We start from the raw sequence: 12,435 nt of genomic DNA, 5'->3' as shown, positions 1-12,435 counted from the left end.
CGTGGAGGTCCGTTACTCCGATCGACTAGTCAAGCCCGCCCCGTGCTTCACCTTACTGTTAGCCAATTAGGCAAGTCAGACTTGCAGGCTGCATGCGATGTTTTCTCGGAATCTTCCACATGTAATAACTATTTTCTCCGTTTAAAATTGTTCCTTGCCCTCGCTAACACGCATACTCACTGCAAGTAGTAGTAACGGAACGCTGACAGAGGAAGCATCCTGCAATTAGATGCATGCCTCAGGTCACTGACGGACAAAGCCCAGTTGCCAGGAACTAGGAAGCCGGTCATCCATCAGACATCAGTGCCAGGAGAGTGCATGCACCTAGGTTTGCATTGTTTCCCCTGAAGCTGGAACTTGCCTCGGCCTCTGCATCGACTGATGCGTACGGCCTCTTATTTCATTATTAAAAGTTTCAGCATTTACAATTTATGAATCACAAAGGCTTGAAACATGAATCAACCACTTGGAAATGGCAAAGCGGCCATCTGCACCGGTTGTGTAAATCCAGTAGCTGTTTCTAATCGGTTGCATCTAGAAATTATGGCCTAATGCAGCTTCTTTGGCCGGAGACATGATCACATACGGATCCACTGCGAAGCCAACTGGATAGCCTGTAAAAATAACGATCGTTTGGATCTGTTAAATACTTTCCCTCCGTTTCTAAATATAAATTGTATAGTTTTTGGCACGCAAATTAATGAAGGCACGTAAAGGAAACATTACAAGAGTTTTGAACGGGATTACCATGAATAATTGACATGAGAAAATTGAGGAGTTTGCATGATATACGAAAATGTAATCAAAACCCTTATCCATGAAGTGGTGCAATGCCATAAAGCTTATATTTTGAAGCTTTTTCTTAAAAGACTATACATCTTATATCAAGGAACGGAGAGATATGATATTATTGCGTATGTTTCATAGAGCCCGTAATAAAGCACAAACTACCACCAGAGTTTACGCTTTATCTTGTTTATTATTAACCCATGCAGCCAGTTTTCGAAGGAATTCGCCATATTAGTTGGGGTACTAGCTTTGCTTCGCCATTTGCTCCTCTATTCGCACGCATACAAGTCAACCTATACAGTTGGATTCCTCCAAGATTGATCGATTTGCTTCGCGTACTACGTATACCCGGAGTTGGCACGCATTACAGTCCACCATGGAATGCTCGATTCCGCACAGATCGGATCAAACTGATGACTTCTTCGATACACACGGCCACGCGGAGAGAGCGCGACTGGTTCATACTTAATTCACAAGGAACCTAGCTTCTAGAGCAGCGTCTTTGTTCGGGCTATCTTCGTGCTGGGCCAGCACTGGCAGTCTGGCACGACCCATAATATCATGCTGGATCAGTGGAGGCTTGTCAAGCATTTGGTTACCGAGTGATATATTGTGATTACCGTTTGGTATCCGGAGTTCCCAACCTTTTCTGGTAAATGGTTTTATCCTACAAAAGATATCAGTAACATTTGATGTTGCCATGTTGGGATGGGTGATTAGTTCAACCTATGTCTGATGAGTTGCTCCTCTGATGTGTCCTCATGTCCGACGTCATTTGTCCCGAACTTATTGGAATTGTGGTAATCGACATGCATTGCACTCATTTTTATCCTCAATTATGAATATTTTGATTAGATTTTTTATTCTATCTCCCAATAATCACTAGTAATTATACATACTCTCTCCGTTCTCAAATAAGTGGACATCTAGCTCCAAACTTTGTCCATAAAAGAGTGTACTTATATCTTTCCAATGCACTTTAATTGCTTCTCTCATCGCACGAACGAAAATCAAACCCAATAATATTAAACATATATTCTTCTTGTTTTCTATATGCACTTAGCTTATTGGAGGTGAAATAATTAAAGAGCATGTTCCTAATGTGTTTTGTACTTCACTTCATAATTTGTTGTGAAAAACCCGCATGTATATTTATTTGTGGACGAAACGAGTATGTATAAATCTGTTTGGTTATTTGTTTCCTTACAAAAGTAAACGAATTAATGATGAAAAGTGAGCATGTATGGGAAGAATCACCTGATGGAAGAGCCACAAGTTAATTGGACGCTGGAGATAACAAAGAGAAGCTCTAACGACAAGTGGTATGGGCTAAACACCCATACGTCAGCGGGTCCGCGGTGTAACTCCTAGAACATTTGTGAAGGGGCCAATGGAAAATTTGCATAAGAAGGTCCCCTAAATCCTAGTCCATCTATATCTACATAATGGAGATCTAGGGACAGCCGCTGCGAGACAGCACCTCGCCAAAGCTCTGCCACCATCAGAGCATCTCCACCGGCGACTCCAATAGCGACCTCGATAGCGATTTGGGGATTAGGAGCGAAAATGGGCTCACACCGGCGCCCCTCAAATAGCGCCGGCATTTTTTCGAGCCCAGTAGAAGCGTCGGCAATCCCGTGCCGGCCCCTCGGCCAAGGACACGAATCGGGCGTGCCGGCGCCTCGCGAGGCTGTAATTTTGGGTGTGGGAGCCGCCTGTCAGCCACACATCCCCAAAATATACATCTTCTCCCCCCAAACCCCGTCCCCTCCGCCACTCATTTTTCCAGTCCGCCGCTCCATCTCCCATCCAGCCTCCAACCCGAAAAACCCTCGCCGCCGGGCCATGCCACCGAATAGAAAGGCTCCAGCGAAGGCTCCGACGAAGGCGCCGCCGAAGCCGCGCACCGTCGCGCCAAAGGAGAAGCCGGCGACCATGTGGCAGGAGAGTGGGACAAGGAGATGGAACGCCGCTCCTTCATAACGGCCGACCGCAGAAGGCGTCGCATCGCCGCTATCGACGCAGCGAAAGCGGCGGCCACTGCGGAAGCGTGCCTCAGCTTGGGCGGCGGCCTCAGCAACATCTTGAGCTCACCGTCGTCGCCGGGTTACTACGCGGGATACAACGTGGACGGGCCGTCGATCTCGCAGATGCGGCTGTCGCAGATGGACGGCCGCGCCCGCTACTCCCCCGAATACGGGGACATCGACATGACTGTCGGCCACAATGCGCCGTTCTCGCCGGATTCAACGGCGAGGGGCAGCGGCGCCTTTCGCTTCCCCGACCTGAACTCGTCGCCTGAACTGCGCCGCATCGAGGGCCACGTGACAGACGGCACCGGCCTTCCCCGCCACCTCTTCCCCGACGACGGTAGGAGCACCCACCAGGTATTCGGTAGCACGTCCGGCGTGTCCATGGGCGAGGACGAGGTGCGTTTCCTTAGTTTTATGTGTTATGTGCATCATAGACACCGGCGGTGACTGAAAGTAGGTAACTTGTTGCATAGATTGCCGCCGGGGAGGAGATTCTCAACGGCTTCATACGCGACCATGCCTACGAACCCCCCGTCGATGAGTATGAAGAGGAGGACGAAGGTGAGTAGGAGGTCCAGGAGGAGCTGATCGACCCCGACACCGGCGTGACCACGACGACGACGCGCAGGCATTCAGGCGGCACTCGTGGTCCAAGGTGGAAGTCCTTGGAGGATGAATGTCTCATCGAGGGCGTGGAAGCAAGTGAGCTTTTGCCCCTTCACCGGCGCCAACCAAACCGGAGGCAAGTACTACAAGCGCATCCTCAATTCCTTCAACGAGAAGAAGAACTATGGTGACTATGCCATCATCAACATGAACCGGAATGAGGGCGCCCTCTCCTACCGTTGGAACATGATCAAGGCGACGTGTAGCAAGTTCCATGGCTACTATGAGAAGATTAAGATCCGGAAGGAGAGCGGCAAGACGATGGTGGATTGGGTATGATCTACGGTCATCTTGTTCGTAATGCATTATAGTGTATCTATTTGATGATTCATCTTACTCCATATCTTGTTTTGTATCATGTATATAATCCAACTTGTTCCATATCTTGTTTTGCATCATGTATTGTTAGATGCTCCAAGCCCTCGACATGTACAAGCACCAGCACGAGGGCAAAGACTTCCCCTTAATGCATTGCTACAACAAGCTACAAGGTTGCAAGAAATGGGACGACCTCCTCCACACTCTAATGAAGGTCGGGGAAGATGGGCCGGTCGATCCACCGGGCGCCCCATTGGCAACAAGAAGGCCAAGGCCGAGAGGAATGCGGCGCCGGTATTGGCAGCCATGGACGCCTCCCTCGAGAAGATGATCACCTCATTCTCGGTGGAGAATAAGGAAGCGGCGGATAGGGCCACCGTCGTGTGGAAGGCAATCCTCGACAAGCAAGACATGAAGATCGAGTTGGATAGGGAGAAGGTGGAGGCGGCAAAGATGGAAGCTCACGCCGCTGCCATGAAGGCCAACAACGAAGCGACACAGCTATCGTTGGCCAAGATGTCTCAAGAATCTAAGATCTTGATGGCCGACATGGAGAAGATGGACGCGTTGGCGCGGACGTGGCACGAGATGTACCGCGAGCGTATCGGCCAAGAGGTGATGGCGACGCGAGCTGTGTCAGCGTCTCCCCCGGCACCCTCCACGTTCACGTCTCCGCCGACACCCTCCACGTTCATGTCTCCGCCGACACCCTCCACGTTCATCTCTCCGCCGGCACCGTTGACGTTTATGCCTCCCCAGGCGACCGTGGATCCTGTTGCAGCGACGGAGCTGCCGCCGGAGCTCGCCGCCGATGAGGAAGTCATCGAGGTTGAGCCGCCCGTGACCTTGTTCATCTAATCAGCTGGCTTGGAAGCTGTTTTTTTTTTTTGCGCCGAGACGGCGATTTGGTGGCCGTATGTTGGTCCAAACTTCATATTCGATAACATATTCGAATTTGGTGACCGTGTGTTGGCTCAAACTTTAAATTCGTAAACTTATTTAAATTTCTATGCTTTTATTTGAGTTTTCAAATTCAAATCATCTATTAGATTTGTCGTATGGGACGCGCCAGTGTGGGAGCAACTCCCCCAAATAAAGAATATTGTGCCGGTATCCTCCATACGACAGTACCGACGTCCCTGCCGGCGACTATTTGGGGGGACGCTGGTGGAGATGGTCTGAGCACCTCGCCATGCAGCCTCGTCGATCGATGGGCATGTTCGATCAGCTCCAAATTCAAAGGCCCCCAAATTACCCACAGCCTAGCTATGTGTATCCTGCAATTAGATCCATGCCTCAGATCCCAGTTGCTAGGAAGCAGGTCATGAAATATCCAGCGGTGTCAGGAAAGTGCTTTGCTTCTTCTTGCCATTTGGTTCTTTATTCGCACGCATAACCGTCAACTGATGCACCATGGAATGTTCGATTCCTCAACGATCGGATCAAGCTGATGACTTCTTTGATACACACGGCCAGGAGGGCAGCGCGACTGGTTCAGAGACTCCTTGCATTGCATGCAGGTGCTGCTGGCCTATTTCCGTGCTAGTCCGCAGATGTGGGAGACCACAACTTGACGAGTCCTCGTGCAGCCGTGTGTGCACGGAAACTAGTTCTTTTTTTTGAAACTATAGCTTCTTTTTGAGAACAAGAAAACTAGCTTCTAGAAGGGAGCGCCTATATCGCCCAATGGGACAATCTATAATACTAGATGATACCCCGCACGTTGCTGCGGAATATTTCGGCATCCATATATCTGTAGATGAATTGCTTTAGGTCCTCCTTAGGCAGCTAGAAATAATGTGCGCATTCGGTAAGATCAATTTATTGCTAATATTTCCAGCAGATCTTCCAACTTAAGGATGCATGAACAACCTTTTGGAGGCAACAATATACCTCACCTGATATATATTGTGAGCAGTACAATATATATCAGATGTCAGCGAAGATCCAGAAACACTTTGCCAATGGGTGCTGAAACGATTACTTGTGGAGGTGACATAAATCATGTCTGAACGTTACTGATATTGCAGAATCTCATCTTATGAAGCTACCACCGACCATACAAACCAGAGCAAGGGCAACTCATCGGGTTCATCTTTGTTTTGGGTACTCTTCAAACCATAATCCAATCACAGTGAAATGAATGTAATCATGATTTTCTTCTTTCCATGCGACAAAAAGAGACTCTGGTAGCTAGCTATTTGCGAAGTTAAAGGAAAACATAAAGACATAAAAGATGTGTGAATTTCTTAATCATGATTGTCCAACTGATTCCGCAAAAAACTATAAAACCTGTCCTTCCTTTGAATTAAGAATTAGGGAGATAAAAGGGAAGGCACTGCAAGATATACAAAATGGTGAGAAAAATCAAGTTTAGTGGTAAGGACCTCGCCTTCCTTCAGGTACCTGTTGTGGACTGCTGCATCGTTGGGGATCAGGAGACGAGAAATGAGGTTCTAGTCTTCTCAAGACGAAAGTGTATACCGAGGCTGTAGGTACAACGTGGAGTAATGGATAAGGGCTACACCTTGTGCAATCTACAAAAATAAAAAAATGGAACATGTGTCGCATCTGATCAAGACCACCTAGAGCAAAACAAATGACATGAATCGATTTGATTCCAACCAACAGAGGCAGTACGAAGTCAACTGTACATGAACGATGCCTAGTCGAGCACAAGGGTTTGTTGGGCGAGAGGAAACCTGGCGATGTGCTGGGCAGACAACGACAGCCACCTCCGGCCAACGCCGCCACTCGACGCCGACAATGCTAGCCACCCCAAAAATGGACGGGGATGTCGATGGCAGGAAGATGACACGTTGGATGTGGGCGCATCACTGATGATGATGAGCTCGTCTGTGCGCTTGTTAGCGCTTAGTTTGGCGAGCGGGAATTGCTTCTTATTGAGAGGAAAGAAACATGGAAGCATAGCGCTAAGCACCTGACACGCATCGCCGGCGGCCACGTCTGATCATAGAGCCGCATTTTTTGGGAGATTCATGGCCATGGATGGTGTTGCACAATGAGCTTGAGGGAATGGAATCGAGTGATTATTGTTTGAACTGATATCTGAACGGGCCTGGTTCAGCCATTATTTATAGGAGGACTTGGGAGGCGGAGGGAGCGAATTAAAGAGGCTGCAGGCTGATCGTCTACCTCGGTTTGATTAATTCTCGGATCGGTTCGTTGATGCTGAGGGGACTCAGGAAGTCAGGAGACGAAGAGGAAAAGGCTGCGGACAAACGACGCTGAACATAACGCTGCACAACGGGGTTTGAGAGAACTAAAATTAAATAGATGACTACATGAGTGGGGTGACGTGGCATGATTGCTGAGTTGTCATAGCTGCATGTTGAGAGAAATATGTTAGTGGGGATGAACTTCTTAGTTATATAGGATTTTTACACCTTTTCTATTGGACGTATCTAGCCAGCAAACGTGATTGACGACCACTGCGATACTGATCCTGTGTGGTTTCCAGAAATGTTTAAGGATTGGTAGTGTCCAGATTTCTTGTAAAGTTATTTCAGACCCAAATTCGAGTTTTATTCGATTTAATAGAAAATAGAAAGACTTCATGATGATCCCTAACCAGCCATCACTCCTAATATGGTAAGTACTCAAACCCACCAATCTGAGAAAGGAACCCACGGCCAAAGCACACGCACTAAAAAAAAGTAAGTTTAGCATATAGTGACTATACGTGCATTTAATGTCAAGCGATTTTTTTAAAAAAAGTTATAACTTTCAAACCATTTGTCGAAATTGCGATCCGTTTTCACCGCTGGGCCTCTCGCGACATGATCTTCGAAACTAGATCCCATTGTATATATTTTGACAAACTTTTTTTCCGAAAACCAATTCAGTTGTTGCGGAAAAGCAACTCTAGTATTATGGTGAAGCAATTTCGTACAAAGAGTTGGTTACACTAGTTTTTTTTGTATATTTTGTACCAATTTAATTTCTAAGATACTCAGTTAGCAACAACCATCATCAACGCTTGTATCGAGACATCAACTTTGCTCTACTAGCCGCTAGTCATACTATGGCATATTCTAAGGGATGCAACTTATTGTATAAGATCGGCTCAGCTTGATAGCATTAAGAAAGTGGGACACGACCAACCTCGGCAGCGTCCTCGCGAGGGTTCACTATTAGGGATGCAACATATCGTATATAAATCTAATCAAGATCGGCTCAGCTTGATGACATCAAGGAAGTGGGACACGATCGACCTTAACGGCGGCATTCTCGCGACGGCGGTATGTCATTGTGTGCTTGCTCTCCAAAACTGATCCGGATAACCAAATTCCATGTGTGAAGCAACAACTTACTTTGAAAAAAATACAACTTAGTACATCTGCCAGCAAAACTCAACTTAGAACACATGTGAAGCAACGACTTACTGTCTACTGTCCATAGTATGCAACTTAGCAAATTTATAGGGAAAATTTACTTCTGCAAAATCAACTTAGCTCATGTGCGACAACAATAAATATTTCATGAAAATACAACTTAGCATATGTTTGAACCAACAATTTATTGTCTTTGTCGAAGCGCCATTGCAGCAACTCTAGTGTCACTGGAAAATCGGTAGGCAACTTCACGATAATGGTACACAACTTGATAACAATGATGCTAACTAATTTAATACTACCGGTAGATAACTTAGACACGATGATAGATAAGTTTCAATGATGATGCACAAATTTACCATCCATTCCCGAATGGGGTTGCATTTGACGTCATCCCCTACTAGGTTGCAACTAGAGAAGACACAATTGCTACACTCCTTAAAACTAAGTAATTGCTCACGCTTAGGTATAGAGGTAGGAACTTCACAGGTAGGACATGCAACTTTGCAGTAGGGGTATACAAATTAGTAATAATGAGTATACAACTTAGCAAACGCGCGAGACTATAATTTATTGTGCAAAATTACAACTTAGCTCACATGCGAAACCAATAATACCGCCGATAAAAATACAACTTAGAAGATGTCCGAAGAAAGAATTTGTTGTCTTTGTGGCAGCCAACCCCGCGAGGTGTAGCTCCGACCGGTTGATTTTGCGCCGCTCCACCTCTGTGCGGAAAACGAGGGGCCGCGGCGGCGATTCCCCGCCACCCAAACCACCGCCTCCCCTAGCGGAGCTACCGTGGTTAGCCATGGGGAGGTGGAGCAACGGCGAAGCAGCGCTGACGAGGTGACGATTGCTTGTCGAAGGAGGTGGAGCGAGGCGGCGGAGCGAGCGGCAGCGACGAAGGGGAGTAGGGTTTGGAAACCGAACTCCCCTCCGCGGTCTGTTTTAATACGAGGCGAGCCTCGCACCCGAGAAACTTTTATGGGCCGGGCCACCATTTCGGGCTCTGGTCTACGCTTTCGGCCCAAACCCGTAAATCCGCTGGAAAAGTTCAGTTCCGACGGGGTTGACGGGTTCTGTTAGAGATGCTCTAATGGGTATAGTAAATACAACTAGATGAAAATCATGTATCCAAACTTGGTTGTGGGTATTTCATAAAAAACAACTAATTATAAATCACCATACAATTCTACATCATCGCTATTGCAAATTAGGCTAGAGTAAAAAAACAACTAGATGGAAAATCATGTACCCAAAGTTAGATGCATGGATTTGAGGAAAAATAAAAACCTAGAAATCACCATACAACTTAACATTATTCCTACAACAACTAAGGGGTACAGTAAATACAACTAGATGAAAATCATGTACCCAAACTTGAATGCATGGATTTAAGGAAAAAGAACCCAAAAATCACCATACAACTTAATATCATTCCTGCAACAATTAAGGGGTACAGTAAATACAACTAGATGAAAATCATGTACCCAAACTTGGTTGTGAGGATTTCATAAAAAATAACTAATTACAAATCACCATACAATTCTACATCATCGCTATTGCAACTTAGGCTAGAATAAAACACAACTAGATGGAAAATCATGTACCCAAACTTGGATGCATGGATTTGAGGAAAAATAAAAACCTAGAAATCACCATACAAACCTTACATCATCCCTGTTGGAACTAAGGGGTACAAGTAAATACAACTAGGTGGAAAATATGTACCCAAACTCGGTTGCATGGATTTTTTTTTAACAAACAACTAATCAGAAATCGCCATTCAAATATACATTGTCCCTACTGCAACTATGGATCTCTATCTATCGAATGTGATCGAGAAACTTCAAGCATGGTTCAAGCAATATGTGAAAGCAACTTAGTGTATGTATGAAGCAACAAAGTAATATAAGCTGCAACATAGAGAAAGCACCAAGTACTGTATGGTGCAGAGAAAGCAATTTTCTTTAAACTTGGAAGCAACTAATCAGTATTGAGATAAGTGGAAAGAAACTTAACATATACCAGTAGCATGTACTACTATTCTTTGTCTCATCATTCTTTACCCACCCAAAACAGTACCCCACTCCTCACACAGAAACTTTGCATATCAAGACTTCAATTGGGAAAATAGGATATCAGTACAATTATATGTAGCATGAAATCATCTTAGTATACCTTTGAAGCAAAAAATTACTATATGAAAAAGCAATTTAGCAATAGAATACTATGAATCGACATTGTGTAAGCTACTTGGCCCATACGTGAAGCAACATAGTCCTACACTCGGTAGCAACTTAGGAGATTTGTCTTGGGGAGTGAGGACACCAACTCGATTACTTCACACACCTCAAAATGGTTGAACCGCTAATCTCTAATATCACACTGAAGTACAAAGGGAATGATGTTTTTGTGTGTGCGTTTAAGCCAAGAAAAAAAGATACCAATTGCTACACAACTTTAGACACGATGATAGACAAGTTTCAATGATGATGCACAACTTTACCATCCATCCCAAATGGGGTTGCATTTGGCGTCATCCCCTACTAGATTGCAACTAAAGAAGACACAATTGCTACACTCCTTAAAACTAAGTAATTGCTCACATTTAGGTATAAAGGTATGGAACTTCACAGGTAGGACAGGCAACTTTGCAGTAGGGGTATACAAATTAGTCTTTACTATTAAATTGGAGTTGGTCGTTTGACACTCAACGCGTTTGATGGTCGTCATTAAAAACATCCAGACCGTCGATCTATATCCGATGTCACACATGTTCCACCACAAATAAAAGGTAAGTTGCAAATAAATCGCCAGACAAACAAAAATTAGGGATGTAATCAATTTCTTTCTCCTAATCCTACGGCTGACATCTCCCTTCCATAGTTAGCCTTAATCAGGCTATCAATCAAATCTATACTTAACAAAAATAGCTTCCTTCCTGTCGGTGAGAGCCTCCAACAAATCACAACTCCATCTTCCTCGTTCCCTTTCTCGACGGCCACCACGTCCACTGCTCCACCTGCCGCTGGCCATGGTGGTACGAGATCAATAATGGCGTGTGGACCGACTCGGCGACGCAGCTTCCCGACGGTAGGATCGTGATTCGTGATGCCACCGGCTCCACGGAGGACGGCGTGCGGTGCAGCTCCCGGACGAGCCGGCGTGTGGACCCGTCGGGCCAAGTCGGAGTCGAACCCCGTGCCGGTGCCGCCACCGGGCATTGCGCTCATCGGCTCCGCGGCCCGACGACGGTGTGGATCAACCCGGCGGACAGGGGTGGCAGCCTGGCAGGTCGGCATTGGGTCCAACGACCGGAAACACGACGGGCTGGCGCACAAGTGTACCGGACGAAGGACTTCGTGCGCTACGACATGCTCCCCACGCTGCTGCACGTCGTGTCTACCACCGGGATGAGGGAGTGCGTGGACTTCTACCCGGTGTCCGCCGATCCGGCAGCCGGCGGCGGCGTGGGCCTCGACACGTTCGTCGCGCCGGGGCCATGGTGAAGCACGTGCTCAAGACTAGCCTCGACGACGACCGGAACGACTAATACACCATCAACACCTCCCACGCCGGAGCCTACAGGTGGACGCCAGAGGATGCGGCGATCGACATTGAGATCGGGCTCCGCTACGACTACAGCAAGTTCTACGTTCTATGACCGCGTGGATATCTGTCTCTGGTGATTAACTGACTGAATCTCTTTCTTCTCTGGGTCTTTTCGTTTCAAAATCTCTTATGCATATGAAAAGACACTAGAAACACCATATCTACGGTGTTATATCTACTTTTTTTCTTCTTCAGTCAGCGGTAGATTACTCAGAAATTTTTGTCGACTTTTGTTCATGTTGATATGAAAACTCCACGGGAAGAAAAAAGAAGGGTGCGGTAATAATGACAACCAACAAAGGATATGACATCAGTGAAAATATACGAATTTGCACAATCCCCAAACTTATGTTTGTGAACAGGCAACGTTTGTAGCTATGCACGTGGTGGATTCATTATGTCAGTAATGAAGGAGGCCAACTTGTTGAGATGGGGACACGTGAAGATTTGTTAAATCTTGATGGTCTTTAAGTGTGAGTAGGCAACAAAAATTCCGAAGAGGTCAGTCCATATTTTGCGCAACTAGAAATTCGCTTAGAACTTGCATGTTGGTGTGGAAATTTCTGACTTTTTTTGGGTGAAAAGCTATTGTCTTATTTTGATTTAAAGTTCCTATATATGAAAATAATTCTGCTTATGTAAATGATTGCTATTAT

The sequence above is a fragment of the Lolium rigidum genome, chromosome 3 (assembly GCF_022539505.1).
Source record: "Lolium rigidum isolate FL_2022 chromosome 3, APGP_CSIRO_Lrig_0.1, whole genome shotgun sequence".
NCBI classification, from domain to species: Eukaryota; Viridiplantae; Streptophyta; class Magnoliopsida; order Poales; family Poaceae; genus Lolium; species Lolium rigidum.
Note: the sequence above shows the minus strand (reverse complement) of the source record.